The sequence below is a fragment of the Panthera tigris genome, chromosome C2 (assembly GCF_018350195.1).
Source record: "Panthera tigris isolate Pti1 chromosome C2, P.tigris_Pti1_mat1.1, whole genome shotgun sequence".
NCBI lineage: Eukaryota > Metazoa > Chordata > Mammalia > Carnivora > Felidae > Panthera > Panthera tigris.
Window position 1 is genome coordinate 143,789,726 of NC_056668.1, and position 27,582 is coordinate 143,817,307.

Sequence of the window (27,582 nt, forward strand, 5' to 3'; positions counted from 1 at the left end):
TGATGATTTTAAAGTGTAGGGTCATCAAGTTAGAAAACTTGAGATTTTTTGTACCTTCCCCTCTTAGCCATCATTCATTCCCTTCCAGGGACCAGTGCAGACAGTTAACCTCTTTAACAGTTTCTGGACATGGGTGGCCTCCAGATGAAGTCATAAAAGGTTATGACTTTTACTTGGAGGACCCTATGGAGCATTAGAGAGAAAAGACCAAAGCAGTGGAGGGGCCCCATCCCTCCTTTTTATGCAACAAGGTCATCTTGATTGTGAAAAGGCTACACCCTTGACAGTGTGCTCTTTAAGGAGAGTGTAAGCTCTGTAGGGAATAAACAGCCCTGCTGACCACGCCTGAGCCCTGTTAGAGTTGTTGCTTTAAGATGTTAAAATGTCTGTCAGGCTTGGAGACAGTTCCTGGATTCATTACCTATAGACAGGGAAGTGTAACTTCTTTGTGATTATTGACCCTGCAAACAAACATTTGCCTCCAGTGACCACAGTGGGTTGGCCAGTGCTAACTCAATATCTATGGTCTGTCTAAAGGGTTCAACTGTGATGAAATAAGCCAATAAATATTTAACTGAATGATGCAGCTACTGATTGGATCATCTTAACAGGATGTACCTGCTTTTCCACATTTCTTCTTACCATTGTATACCCAAAATGCCAATAGATCTCACACCTGCCAGTTTGGGTTATTTGATGGGTTTTCTTCTGAGGTCTGTATTGCCATTCTCTTGAAGCAAAAAAGATGTAGGAAATACCATCTAAAATGGGATAGGTAAGCTCTTACCAAAGAGGTCATGACCAGTTGATTATAATATCCTTCTCAACTCCTTGCTCTAGACAGACACTAACAGTGGAAGAGAGTTGGCAGGTGATATGAAACTTGTTGGTCTTTCGTGCCAGTGACATATTTTGCATGCTTGAAATAGGAGAATCAAAGGGAAATTAGGCAGGAAGGTATATGTCGTTCCAAGTTTGTGAGCAGAAATGTCTATTTTATGTTTGTATGTGTGTATATATATTTGTGTCTATTAATATGCATTTGAGGGAGAGATATTTGGTAATTATATACTGGCAAACAAAAATAACTGTATAATTTTCATAATCTTCAATACATGAAAGTAATAAGTTGTAGAAAATAATGTGTGCAATGTTTTCCCCATTATCCACAATTATCATTGGTAGCTATGAAATGCTCTTTAAAATGGTCTTTCTTATAAAGGTAAAGGAACATTTTCTGTCTCCATGAAAAAAATTAGCCTGCCAGGACCTACACAGGTTTATGGTCAGGAGCTATAACCTTCTTTTATGGGATTTAAAAACAGCGAATGGTTCCCATTGATTTGGCTGTCACACCAAACCTAAGCAGAACTTTGCACTTTTCATCACTCTAGGAGAAACAAATGGACAAGTTGAGAGGAAAGTCATTCTGTACTCTGTGACTGGGTAGAAGTGGATGGTTCTTCCTCCTTTGCTTTTGTGTTTTATCTGAAGAGTAGAATAGACAGCTTTCCTATCTCTTCAGGTCATTTCAACTTGCCGAGCATTAAAAAAAAAAAAGTTTCTGCATAGTCCTAAGTAAAGTGAGCTTATTTCTGGCAACAGTTCTCTGTAGTCTCCATGAGATTTATTTACCAGCTACTCACTTTTCAAGCAGGAGCATCTATACTCTCAATCTGAATTTCGAGTTAGTTCAGTCAAGCTCCATCAGATGAAAAATGGAAAAGACTATTTGGGTTCTTTTTCCCCATGAGAAGATAATTTTCTTGCTTTGAGAACAGCTCTGTGACTTTATTTTAATGCTTCTTTTCTTAAAAGCTTGCAGCACTTCCCGCAACATCTACTTCCCTCCTAAAATACTTTGTAAATAGAAGTAGAGCCCTGAAATAGGTTATCCCTGTGACAGAGATTTTTTGAGCCTTTTGCTTTCTATTTCATTGTTCAAACTGTATCCTGTTTACATACAACATTAAACAAAAGTTGGGTTTTCCATAATGTTCAGTAGGCATAGGCCTGAATTTCCATAGCGTTTTGGTAAACTATTCGGGGAGAATAGGTTATTCTGGAAAAAGTGATATTTGCCAATATCTTATATTGGGAAGTGATTTTCCATCTGACCAGTTTCCTACCCTGTGATGAAAATTACAGCCATTTTGAAAAGCATTTTCTATTGGTTGGCTTCCTAGAAATTTTTGGTTGAATTTATTATGATTCCATATGAATTCCTAAATATCGAAAGTATTAGCTTGCAAGTTTAAGACTGTGAGGCAACCATTAATGTCCTCTTGTCAGAAAATGAAAGGAATTTCTGTAGAAAGTCAGTCTGAAAGTTACCACATATTCAAATATGTCTTTCCAGCCAAGTTAAATACTCTCAGAACAAATTTAAAGTCCCTTCTTACCCCACAGTGCCTGCAGAGATGACAGTGACATTGATTTTAGAGAGAAAACGAAGGAAAGGGCATTTGGAAAGTCGGTTGTTACTCCTTGACTATGTCAGAAAATTTAGAAGATTGGTGGCGGGGTGGGATGGAAGACAAATTGGGTGAATGAAAAGGAACTAGAAGTACCTTACAGTGTCTGTGATTGTGGAAACATATGGAGCCAATCATAGACCCTGCCAAAGAGACTAAACATTAGCATTTGGGTCAGACAAATGTGAGATATCCCCCCCCCCCCCCCCCACTTTTTTGCATGATGAAAGATTTGAATGCAATCTTTCCCTGCCATTTCAATGCCTTTAGTCGAACTATGAGAACAGAGTTAGCAGCAAGATACTTCCTTCATGTTTCTCTTTACTTCCTTTCTTTTACTCCTCCCTCAAAATAAGGTTGGGTTGGAAAGCAAAGTTAGTGGTAGCAGTGGCATTAACAATATCCTGCCTGCTATAATTCACCACATAGAGCATGATGTGACATATTAAAAAATTATTCTAAGTAAAGTGAAAGTTTAGAACACTTTGGTAGTGACTATATTCCAGAGCTTAGACATCCTAAAGTCTGTGAATAAGCCAAAAAAAAAAAAATAAAAAATAAAAAGAGAAAGAGAGAAAGAAAAGGAAAAATATGTACATATTCAGAGAGAGAAATTTCACAACAGCAAATTTCCTCTTTAAAAAAAAATTTTACATTCCAAGACTTCCATGTTCTGAATGATGCACCATAGCATGAGTTGAGCCAGAGGACTCATGCTTTTTATCTCATCTAGTTCTAAGCTCTGTACTTACTGAGCAGGTGATTGAATGAATTAGTCACTGCTATTTTCATTTTTTTTCTTCCAGAATATAGAATTTCTTTTAGCTAAATGCACATATGTTCCACGCATCTCTTTTTAAGTTCAAAATTAATTCATGACACCATAATATTGTAGTCTTATTTAGGTAGCAGGAATAATTTCTGCTAATTACAGTGTGAGAGAGACTGTTCACATTTCCTGACCCATTTACTCCAGTTTGTATGTGATCTCCCCATCTTTGGGAAGTTTCATCTGTCATTGCCACATTGTTTTCCCATTTCCATTATCTTTCATGAGCCATTAGCTATCTGCTGGAAGGTCAACACTGCTTACAGATTTCCATCTTTTTTTAAGGCTGAATAATGTGTGTGTGTGTGTGTGTGTGTGTGTGTGTGTGTGTATAACATTTCCTTGTACATTCATCCATAAATGGAATTTATTTATGTATTTTTAAAATGTTTATTTATTTTGAGAGTGAGAGGATGGGGGAGGAACAGAGAGAGAGGGAGAGAGAGAATCCCAAGGAGGCTCTGCGCTGTCAGCACAAAGCTCGATATGGGGATCGATCACACTAATTGTGAGATGATGACCTGAGCCAAAATCAAGAGCCAGATGTTTAATTGACTGAGCCACCATCATTGTGCCCCATCAGTGCACATATAGATTGTTTCCATATCTTGGCTATTGCGAATAATCCCATAAGGAGCATCAGAGAATTATTCATTCTTATAAAAGAAAGAAATCCTGCCATTTCCAACAACATTGATGAAATTGGAGTACATTAATGCTAAATGAATTAAGCCAGACACAAATACTTCATGATCTCACTTATATGCAGAATCTAAAATAATCAAACTCATAGAAACAGAGAATAGAATTCTGGTTGCCAGGAGCTAGGGGAAGAGAGAAATGGGGAAATGTTGGTCAAATGGTATAAAGTTTTATTTATACAAGATGGATAAGTTCCAGCTAATGTACAACAATTTGACTCTAGTTAACAATATTATATAATATACTTGAAGATTGCTAAAATACTATATTTTTTTAATGCTTATTTATTTTTGAGAGAGAGAGAGAGAGAGACAGAGCACAAGCAGGAAAGGGACAGAGAGAGATGGAGAGACAGAATCAGAAGCAGGCTCCAGCCTGTGCTGACAGCTCAGAGCCTTACTCGGGGCTCAACCTTATGAGCCAAGAGATCATGACCTGAGCTGAAGTCAAGACACTTAATTAAATGAGTCACTCGGGCACCCCTAAAAGACTAAATCTTAAGTGATGTAACACATACCAAAAAAATTATGCCAGGTGATATGGTATTTAAGTTTGTGGTGATTATTCCATAATGTATATGTATATCAAAAAATCAGTTTCTTAACCTTAAATATATAGCTTTTTTTTGGTCAAATCTCAGTAAAGCTGAGGGATAAAAAGTTTTCTAAAAAAGAAATAAACAAACACTGCTTACAGAGCCAAGAGGTCCTTGGCGATAAGTCGCTCCACCAATGAACCAGTAGAGTTTGCTCTTGATTTTGCATGTCTTAACCACATGTTCCAACATTAAAATAGGTGGATAAGGATCCATTCCATAGAGATATGAGAAAATAAAATTTGAAATACCGATGATAGTTTATATTAAGTAAGATTGGGTGATTTAGAATGATACACTCATTTGTCACACAGGCTATAAAATCTGTTAATACTAAGGATGCGAATAACATAAAGCAAATTGATAGATTATTAGAATAATGGCTGCCAGTGAATCACTCCCCCCGCTGTTTGCATACACTTGTGTAGTCCACTCCCACACTGATTCGGAGCTTGGCCATGTGATTGGCTTTAGCCAGTTAATCATTAGCAAATGTGACACAACTTGTGCTAACAGAACTTGTGCTCTGAGACCAGCGTTCTTGTAATGCTGATACTGTGTGAAGAAGTCTGGACTAAATTGCCGGAGACACATGACCCAGCTGACTGCCACCATGCACGTCTAGGCAAGGTAAAATCATTTCATATCATCCAGCCCCAGTTGAGCTGCCAGCTGAGGACAGCCACATGAATGAACCAAGACAAATTAGAAGACAAACTGAACCAAGCCCAAATTGCTGGTCATGCATTAATAAATGGCAGCTGTTTGAAGCCACTATGTTTTGGGATGGTTTGTGACATAACAGTAGAATACTGATACAGTAAATACACATGGATTTTTTAAAAAGTTCTCCCTCCCTCTCTCTCTCTCTCTCTCTCTCTCTCTCTCTCTCTCTCTGTATCTTCCTTTATTAAATCTGATATAACTGTAAGTTTAAGGGTAGGTAATCCAGAGCTGGTACGGTGGGTTGATAATGTCATCAAGGGGCTTTCTATCTTTAGTGTCTTGGCTTGCTGTTCATGGCAAGATGGCTGCTCTGTCTTCAGGCCTCACATCTGTGCTTAGAGCAGGAAGAACGGACAGTGGCTCCACCAGCTGCTCTATTTCAGTCATTAGGAAATCTGAACTTTCTCTAACACACCTCCTAGAATTCTATGTTTCATTGGACAGGTGGCTGCTAGGGTGGCTGGCAAAGTAGATATTTAGCTTTTTTAGCCCCATTAGTGGATGCAGGGAAATAGGTTTGGGATGGCTGCTGTGTTAACCAGCCAACAGAGTCAGATATATTTCATTTCTTCTCACGTTGCTTTTATCCTCTTCAGTATTACATGAAACCCTAGAAAAGGAGTTGGGTACACCTGGTTTGTATCTATTCACCAGGTAGGTAATACCTCTTTGAGCCTCAGTTTCCTTATCACTAAAATGTGAAATAATGCTGCATACATCAAAAGTGTATTTTGAATATTGAATTATAATTTGGATAATCGTATAGACCTATGATACTCATTATAAGTAGGTCTGAGGTGTCGGTAAGTTTTCTATTGGCTGATTTGTTTCATAAGGCATTATCACTCTGGATGATCAAACAGGTGCATATTGGCTTTCATTTCATCTTATCTTCCCAGTTAATTAGAGTCAAATATCTTGATAGGCAAATTTGACTCTAGTTCCCGAATTTGTTCTGACTTTATGTAAAAATAGTGTAGAGATGAAAAAAGTGAAGAATAGTTTTTTTTTAATCCCATTTGGTATATAAATTTAGGAATTAGAGCTATGGTATGAAGAGATAAGAGTTATGGATATGAATAATTTGGATTACAAGATTATGAGATAACATTGTGCGACACAATAGAAACTCCTCAGATAAGCGGCTATTTTTCCTGGTAATCTTTTTTTCAACACTGCCCACACAATTCTGGACTTTGCCATTTGAGATGACCAATTACCAATAAAATGCCTGAGGATTCATGAGACAAACAGCTTCCATCTTAATGTGGATCCCAGAATCTTAGGAATCATGATGAGGAAGAGTGAAAGTGTATGAGTTAGGATTTGCTGTGGTAACAACTAAACGGATATCTCAGTGGCTTAACGTAATATGCGTTTTTTTCTTCTTGCTCATATATATTACTGTGCAGGTCCATTGATTTTCCCAAGGCGACTTTCTTCCATTTAGTAACCAGTGCTGCAGGCCCCTTCCATTTTGTGACAGAACCATTTGAGCATGTGGCCTTCATGGGCACAAGTAAGTAGGTGATTAGAGATGGAGGGAGCACACCAGCTTTAATGGTCTTCGCGTGTAAGTGACATTTGTTAATTCTAGAGAACAGGTGGAAATAAGAAGTTTCACATAGCCTAACATACCTGCAAGGGGGACAAGAAAATATAGGAAAAGTGTGGATCTTCAGTGAGCACCAAATGGTCCTTGCCACGGAGAAAACAGTTTCTTGGTAGTCGTAACTTTGAGGTTTAAGTAAGTGGGGTAACATTTGTAAATTGCTCAGTAGAATATCTGGTTCCATGAGGGCTGAGACGATGTCAGTTTTGTTCACCTCTATACGCCAGGCACTGGGTTGAGTGTTTGGCAAATTGGAGAGACTACAGAGTGAATGAATGAAAGACAGAATGACTATGCACTAAATAAATGAAGGAATAAACAGACAAGTACTAACTCCTTTTCTTCCAATCATATTTTATCATCTTTGACTATAGATAATAAAATTTGTCTTCATAGATTAACATAACATCCAACACATAGTGTATACTCAATAAATATCTGTTGATGATGACGTTGATGACAAGGCTAGTAGTTAATGGTCTATCTATGATTGCATTGAATGAATTTTTTTTTTCCTTCCACAAGAAGGGTTAAATTTTTAAATAGAATGAATTGTATCCTCTTCTGGAAGTTTGATTTATGTCCACTTTAGAAGTAAAATTTTGAAAAAACTGTGTTCAATTTTGAAATACCAGAACAAATGTTCACCATGTGCTGCACGAAGTTGAAGGCATTTAATATAACTGTACTGTCCATAGCACATTGCTTTTCTTTAAGAACATAAATTTGCTGAGCTGGGCCTTAGAGAACTGTTATTTGTTGACATGAATTCAACATGATCCCAACCTGCATAGTAAGAATGTTTTGATTCCTTTGCCAACTTGGATTCCTTTGCCAAGTTTTGCGGAACATGCTTTTTGGTCTTGGCAATCGCCTGCATTGTAGCTCTTCTATTCCTTCTAAGTTCCAGAGAGAGACATTAATTATTTTTCTCTGTTCTCCTGGGAGTCTTACACATGATATTACTAGAGAATAGCAGTAAGTAGATTGTTTTGCTGAGACATTTTAAGTTGAGATGGTACCAAGGATTTCTGCGAGTTGAAGACTAGTCTAAGTGGTTAATACTCAGCTGGTGTTTATCAAAGACTGTGGTTTTACCAATCACAGCAAACAAGTATATTGAGGTACTTATTTTTGTCCACGAAGACATGAAGTATACCTTTCCATTTTTATTCACAAGATGTGCTTCCTTGATTGAACCTAGATGAATGGGGAAACTTGGTGGATTTAGGGAGAAACGAAATTTGAAACACTGAGAAACATGAACTGAAGAAAATATTAGCATATGAGGATTTGGTATGGATGTTTCTGGCTGTCCATGTTGCAGTTGATGAAATCATGTGGGTTGTGTAAACAGAGACCTTTCATTTAGTTGCAGAGCTGTATGCAAAGTTGCAGTTGAGACATGTTTGGTCTCTTTAAAAAGTACATTCATTCATTTGTTGAGTACTTACTGAGTACAAACTACATGCCAGGTGTTGTTCTAAGTTCTATGGATACAGCAATGACTAAAATGTTAAAACAAAATAAAATAAAACACACCGTCCTAAGGGAGAGTTTAAGGAACTTGCCCAAAGTTACACAGTTCCAAAATGATAGTGCTGGGATTTGAATTAGCCATCTGACTTACAGCCCATGCTATTAACTACTAAGTTTGGGTGCCTTCTTATTTTTTTAAATTAATGGATTAGAGCAATTTTAGGTTGACAGATAAAATTGAACAAAAAGTATAGAGATTTCTAATATACTCTCCCTCCACCCCATCAAAAAAAAGAAAAAAAATGATTGTTGATTTTTGATGGAGAAAACAATGGAAAATGAATCCAACAGTAGTGTACCTAATGTATTTCCCTTCTCCTTTCTCTGTAATTGCATTACGGTAGAGGTAACTGAAAATGTTCCTAGTCCTAAATTATTCATTTATTCTTTCGAGAGATAATTCTAGAACCTCTTCCATGTATTATACTCAAACAGAGTGATGAATACACTGACACTGTTCCTGCCCTTATGGAGTTTATGGTAGAGTGTGAGCCCTGACATAAATAATATCAAAAATGAGTATATAAGATTACCAAAGACAGAGACTTCACAAGAAACATGGCAGACATTTTTTTGACTGGGAATTTATACAAGCCTTGTGTGAGGCCATAATACTTAAATGACACCTAAAGGGTGAATAAAAGTTTCTCTCACAGAGAAGAAGAGAGGGTGAGGGAAGGAGATCAAAATGCAGGGTTACTGACAAGGCAAAGAATTGGGAGCTTTCAAATATGAAGGAGCTGGGTTGGTAAAGGAAATGGAAAATGGCCAGAGAGATAGGAGAAAAGCCAGGGTACTTTGTTGTCAAAGTAGTCAAGAGAAAGTATAGTCATGTCAGGTCAAGTGAGTTTAAGATTTTTAAAAAAAGGCTATTAATTGGAGGCTGTTTTTTACCATTTTTGATATCAGCATTAACAAAAGGTTTATTTTAAATGATTTAAAATTGTTTTCAAGTGCATGTTTTCTTATCAAGAGCAATGTTTTTAGGTTTGAAGTACTGTACTGCCTTTGAAGGAAGTTGGTTACTTAACAGAAGGTGAGAAAACAGTAATAGTGTGTACAGATAATGTGATGAGCAGCGTGTGTAGAAGAAGAGAGAACAGTAGCTAGAAAGAGAGGTGGCATGGAGGGTGTTGTTTTTTCAGTCTGACGCCAATTGGAGCAAGTTAAAATGTTGATTTCAGAGAACTAGGAAAGAGGGCAGTGGGGAGGGAGAAGGAGAGGCTGAAAATGCAATTAGGAGGGGAAAACTGAGGTGGCAGAAAGGAAGAATCTGGGCACCCATACAGGGATTGGCCTTTGTTAGCAGGAGCCTCACTTCCTTCAAAGATATTGGAAAGAAAAAAGGAAAAGAAGAGTAAGGATTTAGTCAGTAGCTTTGACAGCAGTATTAATAGTATTTAAGAAGTATGAGGCAAGAAATTAGTGTGGAGATGGGGAAGAAGGCAGTGAATGGTGGTTATGGAGTGTGAGAGAGATAACTTCTTAGAAAAATGATGTTGTTTGCCAAGTAGTGTTGAGTAACCACCTGAACTGGTGACCAAGAATTTATAGTGATGTCAGCAAGTTGGAATCTAATTTCGGTGGACCTAGACATAAAATGATAAAGCTTATATAAGCTTTCTCTCTCAAATTACTTGGTCTCCAGTTGAGACTGATAGTGTTTCTACAGACCTCTTCTGTTTAGTATGCCATCTTCTCTCTCATGTGACTTCCATTTTCTGGTCCAAGATGGTATTCCATTTCAACCAGCAGGAAGGGGGAAAGGGACAAAAAGGCTACATCCATCCATTCCCCCTTTAAACTTACTGTTAGAGAGAATGGACTGATTGAACTAATGACTTTGGAGACTGAGCAGTTTCAAGTGTTGGAAGTCCAGGATCTCACTGTGGGGATGCAGTGGCTGAGGCGATAGGAGGAAAACAGTCACTGGAGATGAGAAAGTCAAGAATCAAAGGAGCCATATTAGATGGGTCATTTACATGGACTCCGGTATCTAGATGGATGGCAGAAATGGAGGAATAAAGACAAAGAGAGAACCCAGGACCCCCACGTCTTTGAGGAATAAAGGAGAAACCATGAAGACAGTAGAAAGCCACAGGGGAATTGGGAGCAATTAGAAGTTAGTGAATGTAACAATCATGTATGGGCTCTAAACTACATAAGGATGCAAATGAAGGTAGGAATGGCCTGATGGCTGGAAAGAAAGATGAAATATTAATGGATTGAGGATGTTAGATGGGGATAGTAGATCAAATGATTGAGAAAATAGGAAATGTCACAAAAGAAGCTTGGTGTTTATTAGAAAGAGATGGAATATGATTGTTATCCAACAAGACACCCAGGAATAATTTTCTTCATGTCAGCACACCTTGAGACTTGTCAACTTTCACAATATTTTTCTAAGATACACATGTGTAATAACGGGTGCCTGGGTGGCTCAGTCAGTTAAGCATCTGACTTTGGCTCAGGTCATGATCTGGCAGTTTGTGAGTTCAAGCCCCACCTCAGGCTCTGTACTGACAGGTCAGAGCCTGGAGCCTGCTTCAGATTCTGTGTCTTCCTCTCTCTCTCTCTCCCCTGCTTGCTCATAGTCTCTCTCTCTCTCTCCCTTTCTCTCAAAAATGATAAATAAACATTAAAAAAAGTATAACAAAACATTTTGGGAATTTTTTTATCATCTGTGTTAATAAATCTGTGTTGACGCTTGAGTTAACACAGATTTGAACTGTGCTGGTCTGCTTACACATTAATTTTTCTTATATATACAGTTTAGTGCTGGAAATGTATTTTCTCTTTCTTAATAACGTTCTTTTCTCTAGCTTTATTGTAAGAATACAATATATAATGCATATAAGATACAAAATATGTGTTAATCGACTATGTTATTGGTAAGGCTTCCAGTCAACAGTAGGCTATTAATAATAAAGTTTTGGGGAAGCTGGAAGTTATAGAAGTTGGCACCTATAACCCCTGTGTTGATTAAGCGTCAACTGTATTGTTGGCTGCCCAAACATAACAAAATTTAATTTTTTTTTTACATCTTTATGATATATATCCTAATCATGTTGTTTTTTGGTCTTTACAGTTTCAAATATCTAAATCTTGCTCTGGTTGTCCTCACAAATATGGCTTTGATTTTACTTCACTGCTTTATTTAAGTTATAAAATAAGGCATGTACATAGTATAAAAATATTTCAACAACACAGAAAGTTAAAAAATTAAAAGCCAAAAAGTTTTCCTCTGTTGAATTTCTACTTCTACTGTCACTCCTTAGAGACCATTGTCTTTATTTTTTATTCAAGTATAATGAACATACAGGATTATGTTAGTTTCAGGTGTACAATATGATTCAATAATTGTTTACGTTTCTCAGTGTTCATCAAGTTAAGTGTACTCTTAATCCACTTCACCTCTTTCACCCTACCGACCTCCCCTCAGGTAACCACCAGTTTTCTGTATTTAAGCCTCTTTTTCTGTTTGTCTTATTTTTTCTTTGTTCATTTGTTTCCTAAATACTACATATGAGTGAAATCATATGGTATTTGTCTTTCTCTGACTGACGTTTTCCACTTAGCATTACACCTTCTTGTTTCATCCATGTTGCAGATGGCAAGATTCTATTCTTTATGTGACTAATATCCCATTGTATTTGTTATCCATTCATTTATTAATGGACAGTTGGGTTGTTTGCATTTCTTGGCTATTTTAAATAACACCGCAAGACACCGCAACACCGTGGTCTTGAAGTATTTCCAGAGCCTTCTTGGTGGTTAGTCCAGTCATTTAAAATAAATGTATTAATTCATATGCTTTTGGTATTTTTTTTTAACAAAGTATAATTGATACACATTGACTTACTGTGTTTGTAGAGTATTATGTACTGAAAGTTTGTGTCTTCCAAAAATTCATATGTTGAAGGTCGAAGTGGGGCCTTTGGGAGGTAATTGAGTTTAGATGAAGTCATGAGGGTAGTCTCTCCACGATCGGATTTGTGCCTTGTAAGAAGACAAAAAGACACTAGAACATCCTGTGTTATGTGAGGGTGCACTGAGAAGGCAGCTTTCCTCAAGCCAGGAAAAAAGACCAAGAACTGCATCTGCTGGCACCTTGATCTTGAATCTCCCAGCCTCCAGAATTGTGAGAAACTTCTGTTGTTTATGTCACCCAGTATATGATGTTTTGTCATAGCATCTTAAACTGATGAAGACATATAGTTTCTGTTGACTGCCTGACAAGAAAAATTAGGAATGTTAGCAATTTTAATTCTGATATCCTCCCCTACTCCTACTTTCTGTTTTTATTAATATTATTTTAACAATTGTACTTAATATACTTAGCTCTCTATTAACAATTGTACTTAATATACTTAACCCAGTGTTTCTTTATCCTACACTCTGGACTGTCCTACTAAGTAATATAAAGAAGTATTGTAAGGAAGTGTCTCCCTGTCCTGTCTTTTCTCCTCCCCCCCCCCCTTTCTCCTCCTCCTCCTCCTCCTCTTCCTACCAATCTTAACATGTCAGAACTACATCTTTTACATCTCATTTTATGATCATAATTAATTCTTCAATGTTTACCCTTAGTTGATATAAAACTTTGAAAATTTTATACATAGAATTTTAAACATTCTGATTATATTAATATTATTAATTTTAGGATAAAAAATAAAAAAAAAGTTTGATCTCAAGAGGATGTGTCAAATGCGTATTCTTCATTCTTATACACGACTGGTTACACAAGATGACACCCCATATTTGCTCCATATTTAGAACATGACTTGAAAGGTTTTTTTGCCTAGTTTCTGATAGTCTTGCTATTGTAGTTGATGGAGAACACATAGCTTCATCTTACTATCACATCCATGGAGTGGAGGCTCTTCCTGAAGACATTCTTTACCCAAACCCCCACATGCCTCCTGACTGCCATTCTTTGATTCTTTATCGTTGTTGTTATTTTTCACTTTACTTCTAAAGTTGTTCCATTGTGTCTAAGATGCCATGATTTCTCTCTGTTGGATTCCTCTTCTGGCTGAAAGAGATTTTCAAGTTTGTTTATTTTTGTTTTGCTTTTGTTTTTAGAAAGAATTCTTCCATGTCACTTTTAATTGATGCTTATTATCGTTCTGTTTTTTTCCTAATATGAAATGTTGATGATGAGAAAGAATGTTGATGCCATTTTGGTTCTTATTCTTTTACAGCTGACATGCTTTCTTTTGGGGATGATTTAAAATACTCTTTCAGTGGAGTGCCGAAATATCATCAAAATCTGTATGCCTGAAATTTTTTCATCAGTTCTGAAGACTTGAGATAAATTTTCTTCTATTTGATTATTTTCTCCCTTTATTGTCCTTGTTCTCTTATCTTTGGTTTTTAGATTAGGTTTGGACATTCTATATCTATCCCCTATGTATCTTAACATTCCTCTAATATTTCCCATTTGTTTATCCTTTGGACCATGATCTAGGGATTTTCCTTGAATTTATATGTACTTACTATAAATATGTCCTATATCTGTTCGCATTCTGTTATTAGTCTCTTTAGTCTACATTTTATTTTGCAACCATTTTATTCATTTCCTGGATCTCTTTCTTGCTGTCTAATTGATCGTTTTTTACAGTGCTTGTCTTATTACAGATGGTTCGTTCTTCAAATTTCTAAGAGGAAAATAAATAGCGTTTTTAAAAAAGCATTAGAAAGCACATTATATCTGTACCCTCTGGGTGCATGCTTCTCTCGTCCACTTTGATCTCCCTCTTTGAAGTTGGGAATTTTCCTCCAATACCAAGTGAACCTTGGTTGACTATTCATATTTACCAATGAAGAACTATATTGATGGTGTGCTATGTGGCCCGCATTTCTTTAGTGGTTGTCGAGCAAAGTCTCCTACTCTTAGAAGGCTGAATCTGTGTAGGGGTAAGAACCTGTCCTGGTACAGAGTTTGCTTTAGGGGTATGTGGACAGGAAGCCTATAGCCAGGCTCAGGGCTACCACTGGCACCAAGCTAAAGAACATTTCATTTCAAGGTTTTATTTGCTGGAATTCTTAGGTGAAGAACACAGAATCCACTTCAGTTAGTTTAATTTAGAAGGGGCTTATTAAGAGATATTAAATAACTCAGCTAATTGTTGAAGAGAGTTGGAGGGTCAGTTTCTAGGAGAAACCCTTAGAAAGAAACAAACAAACAAACAATTGGAAGAACCTCACTGAAGGAAGCCTAATTGGGGAACAGCTGTCACCTGCACTGTAGTGCCCAAATTCACGCCCTATGCCCAACTCGCTTCTTTGTGTAGTCACGCCCAAATCGGAGTCTTGTACAGATACAACTGATTGGGGAACTAGTCACATATCTACATTCTAGTTGCAATGTAGGGTAGAAAATAAGGGCTTTAAAAATTGTACCCCGGGAAGCAGTATTCACAATATAGGGGACCATGAAAAGTAGAGAAAGTGCTTGAGAGATTCTGAGCAGTCATAAATGTCCAATATCCCCTACATGGGGAAACATCCCATCTCCCGATCCAGCTGCCTTTCCTTTTCTACCCCAGTGGTCCAGTGACATTATACTTGTTTTATATCTCTCTCTAGTCCTAACATACACGCTAATGGACCCTTGAGAGATGAATCTTTCTTATAAGAAAGACCTACTTGAGGCTTAAAAAGGGATTTATTGGTGCAGCCAGCTGAACAGAATAGGACATTGAAGGGGGAGACTAACCCTAGCCGTGCATAGTAAGTCCTTTTTTTTTTTTTTTTAAATCTTCATTCATTTTTGAGAGAGACAGAGTATGAGCAGGGGAGGAGCAGAGAGAGAGGGAGACACAGAATCTGAAGCAGGCTCTGGGCCCCGAGCCATCAGCACAGAGCCCGACGCAGGGCTTGAACCCACAAACCGGGAAATCATGACCTGAGCCGAAGTTGGACGCTCAAGCGACTGAGCCACCCAGATGCCCCCCCATAATAAGTCCTTTAAGTAATTATTCTAATTCCTGCTCCAAGTTTGCTTGCACTCCCTCTATCTGCTGGGCCTCTGGGGGACTCCACCAGGAAGCATTGTGCCTACCTCCACTGCAGGCTCTTTTGTCTCTTAGCTAGTCTAGCTTTTACATCACTAAGACCCATCTAACTGCTGTCTTGCAGAAATTTGTCGAAGTTTCTGGCTTGCTGATTACATACTTCCTCTTTCTCTGCTATTACGGGTGGATTATTCTTGCGTATCTCTACTAACATTTCACTAGGACTTTGGAAGGAGTTGGAGGTAAATGTGGGGGGTTTAGACAACTATTTTTTACAAACTTTAGTCCATATTTTAGAAAAAGAAAAAGTCTCATAGCCAGTACTCTGTCTTCTTTCCCATGTTTCCCCTCTATATTGTCTACCTAGGTGTTGGTAGAGTTTTTCTGTAAAGAGTCCATAGTGAATATTTCAGGAATTATTAGCTCTATGGTATAGATTACAACTTCTCAAACCTGTGATTATAGTGTAAATGCAGCCATAGACAAAACATTAAGAAATAGGCACAGCCGTATTCCAGTAAAACTTTATTTTCAAAAAAAGATGTGGCCAATAGACCGTAGCTTGCCTACCCCTCTTCCACGTGAAAGGTCCTGACAGTTTCAGTGTTGGACAAGAAATGAAGTATTCGAGGATGCACCTGTCTTTCTTATTGGATTAATCCAGTTAAACCAATTAACTGCCTAAAATTCACATCGTCCATAGATATTTAAGGTATGTTAGCTGGAAAAAAATGTAGCTTTAAGAATATATCATTCTACCCACAAAATACTTTGTTTTACTGTTTTCTTATGCCGGTGAATGACGTAATTTCCAGCAGACTTCTTTGTGACATTGCTGTTTGCAATATGAATGCAGCATTTTAAAAGACTCTTTTTTTTTTTTTGGCGTCTAGCACCCTGATATCACAAATAGTTTCCTCGGAAATTAACATATTTACATGTAGAGGAGAAGAAAGGGTATGTCTCCAAAATGAACACGAGGAGCCCAGCACTGTAAGGTTGCACGCACACCTGGGAAATTAGCATATGAGGGGGCACAGCAGCAAAACACTATTGACTATTGTTTTCACCTGACTTTAAACTTCACTGGGAAACCTACTAAAGTTTGGAGGCAGGAGAAGGGCAGACATGTGGAGAGTAGCTATAATGTAAAGTGTTTTGAAGTTTAAATAGATCAGAAAGTTGCTGAAAACCTCTTTTCCCCACACTTTTACTAAGGTGGATTTGTGGACAGAAGCAGATTATATTTCCCTCTTTCATTTAATCTGTGCAATGCTTCAACACCAATAAAAATCCCTTTAACTTAGATGTTCAGCTTGACATTTGTATAAGCAAACCGAAGAGAGAAAATTTAGCTGTGAGGTTGTGTTGGAAAGAGGAGTGAACCTTAGGGGGTAGGGCGTTAATCCTCCAGGTGAGGGAAAATGTTCCCGTTCAGCAGAACAGATTCTCTTGCTTTGTCAGTTGCTTGTCTTGCTGTGGACACCGATGGTGCTCTTTGGGAGCTGCTTTTGAATGAGAAGTCTGTGCTCCTCACTTCCTAGGCAGCGTCACCCCCATGCTTTGCACTGGGACTTTCACCTGCACCCCCCTCTTGAACATCACTAACTTCCTAACCGGCAACTTCAATGGACTGGATTTTATCTTTTTTTTGATGAACAAGTGGCTTGTGATCTTTTCCTTTATGAACTCGAATATTTCTTAAACCCTTCTGTTTCTGGTTTTCTTCATAAATCTTTCCTTACCCTAGCAATTAGAATACTTGTCCTATGCTTCTGTCCTTAAATATAAGAGGTTTTGGGGTGCCTGGGTGGCTCAGTCGGTTAAGCGACCAACTTCGGATCAGGTCACAATCTCGCAGTTCTTGGGTTCGAGTTCTGTGTTGACAGCTTGGAGCCTAGAGCCTGCTTCACATTTTGTGTCTCCCTCTGTCTCTCTGCCCCTTCCCTGCTCACACTTTGTCTCTGTCTCTCAAAAATAAAGAAAATGTCAAAACTTTTTTTTTTTAAACATAAGAGTTTTTACCAAAATTTAGTGCCCTGGTAATAGTGAGAGACTATATTGCGTAGTGATTCTGAGCATTGATACCCAAGTGAGATGGTGTGGCTTCAGATCCCAGCTTGGGCATTTACGAGCTAACGATCGTGAGCAAATCCCTTAACCCCAACGTACCTCAGTTTTTTTCATCTTTAGAATGAAGCCAGTGATAATATTTACCTCAATGGATTTATGTAGATTTACTGAGGAAAAACTGTGTAATGGGGCACCTGGGTGGCTCGGTTGAGCGTCCAACTTCGGCTCAGGTCATGATCTCATGGTTGGTGAGTTAAAGCCCCATTTTGGGCTCACTGTTGTCAGCACAGAGCCTGCTACAGATCCTCTGTTCCCTTCTCTCTCTGCCCCTCCCCCTGCTGATGTGCATGTGCCTGCTTTGTCTCTCCAAAATAGAACAAAACTGCATAATGTGGTGTTTCTAATACTATAACATATGTACCATCAAATGGGAATCTTGATGAAATGTAGATTCTGATTCAGTCATTTCACATGGCACCAGAAAGTTTGTATTTCTTTTTTTTTTAATGATTTTATTTAATTAGAGAGTGTGCCCAAGTGGGGGAGGGGCAGAAAGAGAAGGAGAGAGAGAGAATCCCAAGCGAGCTCCTCGCTGTCCAGCTTGGAGCCCAGCATGGAGCTAGATCCCAGGAATCGTGACATCATGACCTGAGCCAAAATGAAGAGTGGGAGGTTTAACTTACTGAGCCACCAAGACGCCCCCAGAAAGTTTGTATTTCTGACAGACTCCCAGGTGATATAGGTGTGGCTGGTTTGCAGACACATCTGAGTAGTAAGGGGAAGAAATGCTTAAAACCAAGTCTGACACTATAGAAATGTTGCTATCATCATTGTCTTCAGTATCACATTCCTCTTACTTGGAAACGTTATCTCTGGGTCTCCCTCCCTCTGTGTTTCTCTCTCTTTTAATCTCATTTATGGCCTTCATCCTATAAGAATGAAAGCTTTGTAAGTGCAGAGATCTTATTCACCTTATTAGATCTACAAGTCCAGTAAATATTTGTTGGAGAAAAGGAAGCAAAGGAGGGAAAGAAGGACAGTAGAATAATATTCCATGTGAATAACTCAGCGGTTATCCCCAGATCTGACTTCTTTCCAGAATTCCACTGCCACACTACTGATTCTGTTACATGCCTCCATCTGGAAGTGCCCCAGGCCCCTCTTATTCAGTCCTGAACCAAATTTACTGATTATTCATTCCAGTTTTCTCCTTCCATCCCTCTTTTCTCCAAATACATGACTCTGGTGTATTTTCTGTTTCTCTTTATGGTGCTCCCACATTTTAAACATTTCTTTTGTTACTGCCATTTTCTCTAAAAGGAGAGTCCTGAGCCCATCTCTACCTGTCACAGCAGTAGATACTCTTGATGGCTCATTGCACACCCCTCCTCCCTCAAGGAACCTTCCAGGGGGCCCCAATAGATGTATACTCTCCACCAATCATACTGCAGATGGTTCCTTTTTTATGGCCCAAATCTAATTGTATAATAGGCCATACACGTAACCCCACTTTAGTCACGCACGTACTGCTTTTATGATTCTTGACATATCCCCATACTATCTTGATTATTATGGTCACATTTAGTTCTCTAAATGTTCTTTTTATATCATCCAGTCATTGATTCATAAATGAAATATTTCCTATTCTCTCTCAGAAGATACTAATATTTTTGAAGTTGTTTCCTCTGTGCCTCATCTCTGTTTTGTCCCGATTGTTTTTCTGTTTTCGTTGTTGTTTTGTGTATTTTTGTGTTGTTTTGTTTTTGTTTGTTTCCAAAACATCTGATTATCCTTTTCTGTCTGTTCAAACTTAACGATGTGGTACCAAACGTGGTTGGAAATTCTTACATGCAGACGATAACTTTCAAATGTGGGTTGGCCAGGCGTCTTTATTAGGGAACCCCAGGATCATTACATTTAGCCAGGTTGGTCAAAATCACCAAGGAAGAATTTTCCAGTCTTTTGTAATCTTATCATTCATATGTAAGCCTTCACTTATTCCCTGTTTTTCTAAAGTATCTCTGCCTTTATCTTTGCCCTACAGCTCATAGACATGTTCATTCGTCTGTCTGTCTTTCTTTCATTCATTCATTCATTCATTCATTCATTCATTCATTCATTTTTGGACCTGAATCCTCCTGTCTTTTGCAGAGGTGTGTCCTTAGCAGTTGCCTGGCTATGTAAAGTATAAGAAAGAATCTGGACATCAAAGTTCTTTTTGAGCAAAGTTGCAATGCAATCTTCAGGTGTTGTTTTTTTTTTTTTTCCCGCTGTCTCTTCCCCTGCTAGAAGTTTCTATACTACCAACTCCTGATCTGTGTGAGTTCTGCGGTGAAGAGTGAGTTGTTCCTTAGCTTCCTCAGTGTGCTGCCACCAGACTCAGCTTCCCAGGACTGAGTACACAAGCTTTGCCTAGTCTTTCCGATTTCGAATCCTCAGTTATGTTGCTATTGCTCTTTCTTCTCTTCCTTCATCCTTGGAGATTTGTTCTTGTAAAACATCTATTTGCCATCATTTTATTGGAGATTTAGGATGGAGCGCATCTAAGTGAACTTGTCTGATCCCCCCCTGCGACGTTTTTAAAAAACTTATATTCCTACTTTCACTTTATCTTAAGCGATATTTATGAAATTATGGTTTTTCTGAGCAGTTTTTTTCTTATGCACTGCAAATAAATGCGCAACATGTTTTTCATTGCTTACACAATGTCTAAGGTTATTTTATGAACTTTTAAGCATAACATTTTGAGAAGTACTTTGCAGTATTACTAAGCATGTAGGTGACGGTCCTTAGACATTTGGTGACTTGAAGAATTAACAGTCCCTGGGCATTCTTTAGAAGAATTGTTTTTAATAGTGTATTACACAAAATGTGTTCTTGTGTGAAGGGTGTGTGTGTGTGTGTGTATGTGTGTGTGTGTGTGTGTGTGTGTGTGTGTATGTGTTTAGCAGCTGATCATTCAGCCACTTAATGGAAGCAACACTACAGATTGTTTGTGTACCCCCAGGAACAATTCCCCACTGCTGAGTTACCATATCACTCAGCAGGGTTGAGACCCTGGCAGTGGTGTAAGTATTATCATTATTTTCCAGAATATTACCATCTGCTCATTTGATCCATTAACCTCCTATTGTACCTCATAAAAGAAACGTCCAGCTATGGAAGCAGATAGACTATAGAACTAAGCAAGGGAAAATATGTTTGACGCACACTTTGCTTTGGGAAAGGGGGTCAATACTTCTCTTATTTTCTTTCTCTTTCCTAAATTCATTAACTTTCCCAGAGGGAGATGTAGATTATCCACATAAATGAAATGATCCTGGTCTAGTTTGTTTATTTATTGCTGGTAGCAGGTTAAGAGAAATCAATTAACCTTTAAAATTGTCATTTCTTTGTGTCCACCCAGGGCAGAAGAAATAACTGAGCTCATAGCTGGTTAAATTCATGTACAGTTTCTCTCATCTCCCGCAGCCACACAAGTTGGCTTTTTTAGCCAATCACTGTAGTACCTTGATATTATGTAATTTCTACATTGATCATATTAATATGAGGTTGTAAAGTCTGAAAACTTAGGTGACTTGGTGGTTTTACCTGAATTATTTATGCAGGTACTTTAATCCCCCTCATTTAATAATAGTAATACTCTTACAATATATGCTATATTGTAGACATCGTTTTGAGAACTATGTATAGTAACTGATTTAATCTTTTTGAAGTAGATATTATTTCACTTAACTAGAGCATTAAATAACTTTCCCAGTCACATAGCTAGTAAGCAGTAGGACAAGGGTGAAACCATGCCCACTGGCTCCAGAGCCAGCCTTTCAGCATCGCACTGTACCACCACCTTAACTCCTAAGATAATGTAGGTCCATCTTGACTGCAGTAGTGAATGTCCTTGACTAAGGAGTGAACAGAAGTATTTTGACCTGAAGTTATGCTTATGATAAAGATGTATAGGAGTACAGGGTCTACAAAAGGTACTCATTATAAGCCCATTGCTTTTCCTTATTAAATTATGACTTCTGTTAGTTTATTAATTTTAATTGTGTTTAAATCTGACCTAAAATTAAGATAATGTGAGTTTAGCAGACTTCTAAAGAAGTCATTAAATTAACAAATAAAATTTAAGTGATGTGAATTCTGAACTCTTAAATTTTTGAAAAGTTGTAAAGAGCAAGCAAAATAAAAGCCTCTTACATGTAAAGTGGACCACTATGAAGATTAAAAATGGAGCTTTGAACCTGATAAAGTATATTTACAAAAAACTTCCAAAATCATCACTTGATTGTGAAAAACTTCTCTTTAAGATCAGATATAAGGCAAGGATCTTTTCTCCCACCACTTTTCAACATTATATTGGAAATTCTAGCTAATCCGATAAAACACGTAAAGAAAATAAAAAAGAATATAGATTGAAAAGGAAAAAGAGAACTGTCTATGCTCACAGATGACATGATCATCCATGTAGAAAACCTGAAAGAACCAGCAGCAAGAACTGGAAATAATAAGCAATGATAGCCAGGTTACAGGATATAAGGTTAATATACAAAGTCAACCACTTTCCTTAATATATACTACCAATTAAAAAGTGGGGTTTGAAATTAAACACACATTACACGTATATTTGTACTTCCCCAAATGAAATACTTAGGTATAAATCTAACAAAATATGTACAAGGAAAACAACAAAACTTTAACCAAAGAAATTGAGGAACTAATCAATGGAGACCTATTTCAAGGTCATGGATAGGAAGACTCAATATTGTCACAAGGTCTGTTCTTCCCAACTTATTTATTGATTATAATCAATATAATCTTAGTCAAAATCCAGCAAGTTATTTTGTGGATATCAACAAACTGATTCTGAAGTTTATGGAGAGGCAAAAGACCCACAAAAGCCTGCACGGTATTAAAGGAAAAAACAAAACAAAAACACCAATGTTAGAGGAGAGATACTACCCAAATTCAAGATTTACTTTGAGACTGCAGTAATCAAGATAGTACATTGGCAAAATAAAAGAGAATACATCAGTGCAACAGAATAGCCCAGAAATAAACCTGCATAAATAAAGCCAAATGGATCTTCAACAAAGGAGCAAACACAATACAATGGAACAAAAATAGTGTTTTCAATAATTGGTGTTGGAACAACTGGACCAATGACATGCAAAAAAAAAAAAAAAAGTGAATATAGACACTTTATACCCTTCACAAAAATCATCTCAAAATAGATCATAGACTGAAATCTAAAATGCAAGACTGTAAATTTCCTAGGAAACAACTTAGAAAAACTGGATGATCTAGGTTGTGGCAATGCCTTTTGACATATGAAAGGCACAGTCTTTTTTATTAAAAAAAAAATTTTTTTTTAACGTTTATTTTTGAGAGAGAGAGAGAGAGCATGAACGGTTGAGGGTCAGAGAGAGGGAGACACAGAATCTGAAACAGGCTCCAGGCTCTGAGCTGTCAGCACAGAGCCCGACGTGGGGCTTGAACTCACGGACCACGAGATCATGACCTGAGCCGAAGTTGGCCGCCTAACCGACTGAGCCACCCAGGCGCCCCAGAAAGGCACAGTCTTTGAAAGAAAGAATTAATAAGATAGACTTTATTAAAATTAAAAAATTCTCTGCAAAAAACAAGGTCAGGAGAGTAAGACAAGCCACAGACTGGAAGAAAATATTCCAAAAAACATCTGATAAAGGACTATTATCTAAAATATACAAAGAACTCTTAAAATTAACAAGAAAAACCACTGCTTCTATTAGGCCAAAGACCTTAACAGGCACCTCACCGTAGAAGATATACAGATGACAAATAAGCATATGTAAATATGTCCCATGTCTTACGTCATCAGGTAAATGAACATTAAAGAAACAGATATCACTGTACATCTATTAGAATGGGCAAAAGTCAGAATACTGACAACACCAAGTGGTAGTGAGGGTACAGAGGAACAAGAACTCTTATTCTTTGCTGGTAGAATTCAAAATGATACAATCATTTTGGAAGATGGGTTAGCAGTTTTTTATAAAGCAAAACATACTTTTACCATGAATCCAACAGTCACGTTCCTTGACACTTACCCAAAGATTTGTAAACTATGTCCACGTAAAAACCTGCACATGGGTGTTTCTAGCAGTTTTGTTTGTAGTTGTCAAAACTTGGAAGCAACCAGGATGTCCTCAGTAGGTGAGTGTATAAAAAAACTGTGGTGTATGCAGACTGTGGAATATTATTTAGCACTAAAAAGAAATTAGCTATTAAGTCATGAGAGACCTGGAAGTAATTGAATACGTATTACTAAAAGAAAGAAGCCAGTCTGAGAAGTCTACATGACATTCTGGGAAAGATAAAACTATGGAGACAGTAAAAGGATCAATGGTTGCCAGGGTTCAGAATAGGAGAGGAATTAATAGGCAGAGTATAGAGGATTTTTAGGGCAGTGAATATACTCTTTATGATACTATAATGATAGATACATGCCCTTATACATTTGTCCAAACATGTAGAATGTACAACACCAAGAATGAACCCTAATGTAAACTATGGACTTTGGGTGATTATGATGTGTTGATGTGGGTTTATCGATTGTAACAAATATACTGTTCTGGTAGGAGATGTTGATAATAGGGGAGGGCCATGTGTAGGGGCAGGAGGCACATGGGAGATCTCTGTACCTTCCCCATAGTTTTGCTGTGAACCTAATACTGGTCTAAAAAAGAAATAAGTCATGAAAAATGGAACTTTATGTTCCATGCTTATAATTTAACTTTCCATTGTTAAATTTATTGTCTAAGTTCTTTAAATACATGGTTGTTTCCAAATGTATAAGTTCGTTGAATATGCCACTACATTAGTAAAAATTATGAAAGTCAGTGACCCTCACTTATATACCCCTTTGGGAGGTAAAGCCCTCAGCAGAAAATAAAAGGCAATTACAAAATAAAATTGATGCATTCCTTTTCATCCACCTCTATTTCTGTGACTTTTTTTTTTTAATATTGTATTTTCTATACTTTTGTAACTTCATTACCACCTTGTTCCCAAAACTGTCCCCATTATCTGAGTTAAATTAGTTCTGTTATTTCATAGCTCGTTGATGAGGTAATCTCCTTTTTATTCTTGACAAAGGACTGTTTTACATCTTTATTTGGCCTCAGAGCTGAAACTATTCTCATAGAGAATTAAAAATGGGGTTTGAATAGGAAGCTAAAATGGCTTGATGTATATGTTCGAATGACTCAACATAGAAATGTTGAAATAATCTAGTCGGCCAATTTTCTAAAAAAAAAATCATGACTTTAAGGCTTTAGAAAGAAAGAAATAAGGAAAGATAATATAGGCTTTTCCCTCACAGTCAAATAGTATTATCATTTTAAGGATAGTTCATGTGAAAATTTTACATGAATATAACTTAAAATGTTGAAAGAATAAGTGCTAAATATAGACTAATATACCGATAACATGGATAACTCCATGTATTTGAAATATCTACATATCTACATGAAAATATGTTTATATATATTTTTAAATCTATACACATATACTTAGGTTCACATTGTAGTAGATTTGACTTTAATAAATCTAGACTATATCTGGTGACTCTGTTTCTCTAAGACTGGTCTTCAGATTACCTTTCTTTGTCTAGATGTATCTTTTTGACATATGATCAGATTAGTATTTAATATGAGACAAATGTGCTTAACATTAAAACAACTTATTCTTACACTATTTCATGTCAAGGCGGACCATGGAAGAGGCTTGGTAAAGTATACTAGAGAAACAGTGAGCTTACTGAATTAGTAAGTATCTTGGTGTTCCAAGGTATAGGGAAATTATGTCAGTGTCCCCAGAAACCTCAGGTGTTTTCAAACCAAAGGAATTTAATACAGGTAATGGTTACAAAAGTGGGGGAAGTACGGGAGCAAAGACAGAAGTATCTCAGAGTTTAATTACTAATGCCACTGTTCAATACACTTATGCGTGGAAGAGAAGAAGGAACAGTGTCCCCTGGAATTTGTAGAGCCAGCTGGAGCATCTACTGAGGCCATCGTTGCTAATGTGCAAGTCATTTCTTCCTTCATTCTGCAGGAAGGCTGCACTCCCACTGCATTGCCAGTTATCTATATATACCTATATCTATAGATCTATATTTATATCTATTTAATTTTGTTTCCTAATTGTTCATTGCTAGTGTAGAGTTTTGCAAGAAAACTTGATTTTTCAGTCTTTGGTTTACTTCTTAGGATAGAGGGGTGATTTCCAGTTTTCCAGAACTGGAAACTGGAAGTCAAAGATGCTCATTTCTCTTTAAATTATTATTGTGGAATTTTTTTAAATTTCAGGATGGATTTTTTTTTCCCCAGAAAGATGTTTTATTTGTCTCTGTCATTTTCCTGGAAGCACTGACAGTTTCTGACCAGTTAACCATTATGAGCGAGGGTATACTCTTCAGCTTCTAAATTGTATATAGTATCTCCTATTACCTGTCTCACTGAGAGAAGGCCCTGGATTTTGTCTTCTGTAGATGGTCAGATTCATAGTTTGGAAAAATTCTCATAAGGTATGGACCAGATGTCTTAGTTCAGGCTGCTATAACAGAAATACCATAAATTGGGTGGCCTAAATAACAGAATTTTACTTCTTAAAGTTTGGGAGGCATGGAAGACAAGGATCAAGGTTCTGGCCAATCCAGTTCCTGTTGAGAGCCCTCTTCCTGGTTGGCAGATGGACACCTTCTTGCTGTACCCCCTTATGGCTAAGAGATATCATCTCTTTTGGGTTACTTCTTATAAAGGCACTAATCTCATTCATAAGGGCTTCACTCTCATGACCTGCCTCCAAAAGTCTCCATCCCCAAATACCATCTCACTGAGGATTGAGTTTCAATGAATGAATTCTGGGGGGACACAGACATAAAGTCCACGGCACAAGATTAAACTTTGCTTCTAACCTCAGTGTGGTATTACTTACTTTATTGGCAGATCATCAATGCATTCAAGAACATGCTAGCACCATGTTATCAAATGTTTTTAATTGTTTTCACTAGGGTGTACTTTGTGCCAATGTTGGAAGATAGAATGCATAACAGTAAAATGGTTCATAACAGTTGAAGTTAGGAAAGAATCTAAATTTCAACCAACCGACAGTGGGACCAATAAATAGGCAAATTCTAAGACATCCATCCTGGCTCACAAGATACTCAACAGCTTTTCAAACAATTTGTTAGTATCCATGTATACTGTAATGTAAAATTGTTTTGCATTTTTTGAGACAAGGCAGAATAACATGAGCGAGATAACACAGACAGACACAGATTATATACATAATATAAATAGCTTAATATTCTGCATGGATGCATTTAAATGGTTACCACCAACTCCATGAAGAGAGGATGGGGAGGTCACTATTGGAATTGAGAATTGAAAAACGAGTTATACTTGTTAATATGTAGATAGACATCTTCTGAAATGTTTACATTTTTAGGAAGTAAATGTTCATGTATGAAATTTTTAAAAATTTTCAGGAAGCTTGATAAAAGATAGGCTCATTACTATTACATTCTTTATGAATGAATTTAGTCTTCTGAATATAATGGCATTTATTTTGTGATACCTATTGATACCTTTATTAATTTAAAAAGATTTTGCTGAAGCAAAAAGCTCTGTGAAAGTCATTTATAGGGGTGCCTGGGTGGCTCAGTCGGTTGAGCGTCTGACTTCGTCTCAGGTCATGATCTTGTGGTTCATGGATTCAAGCCCCACATCGGGCTCTGTGCTGACAGCTCAGAGCCTGGAGCTTGCTTTGGATTCTGTGTCTCCCTCTCTCTTTCTCTTTAAAAGAGAAAACTCTTTTAAATCAAGCTTTGATTTAAAAAGCTTGATATGTATGTATATATCTTTTGTACATATCAAAAAGCTTTGATATGTATGTATATATCTTTTATATATATGTGTATATATGTATATATCTTTTATATATATGTGTATATATGTATATATCTTTTATAT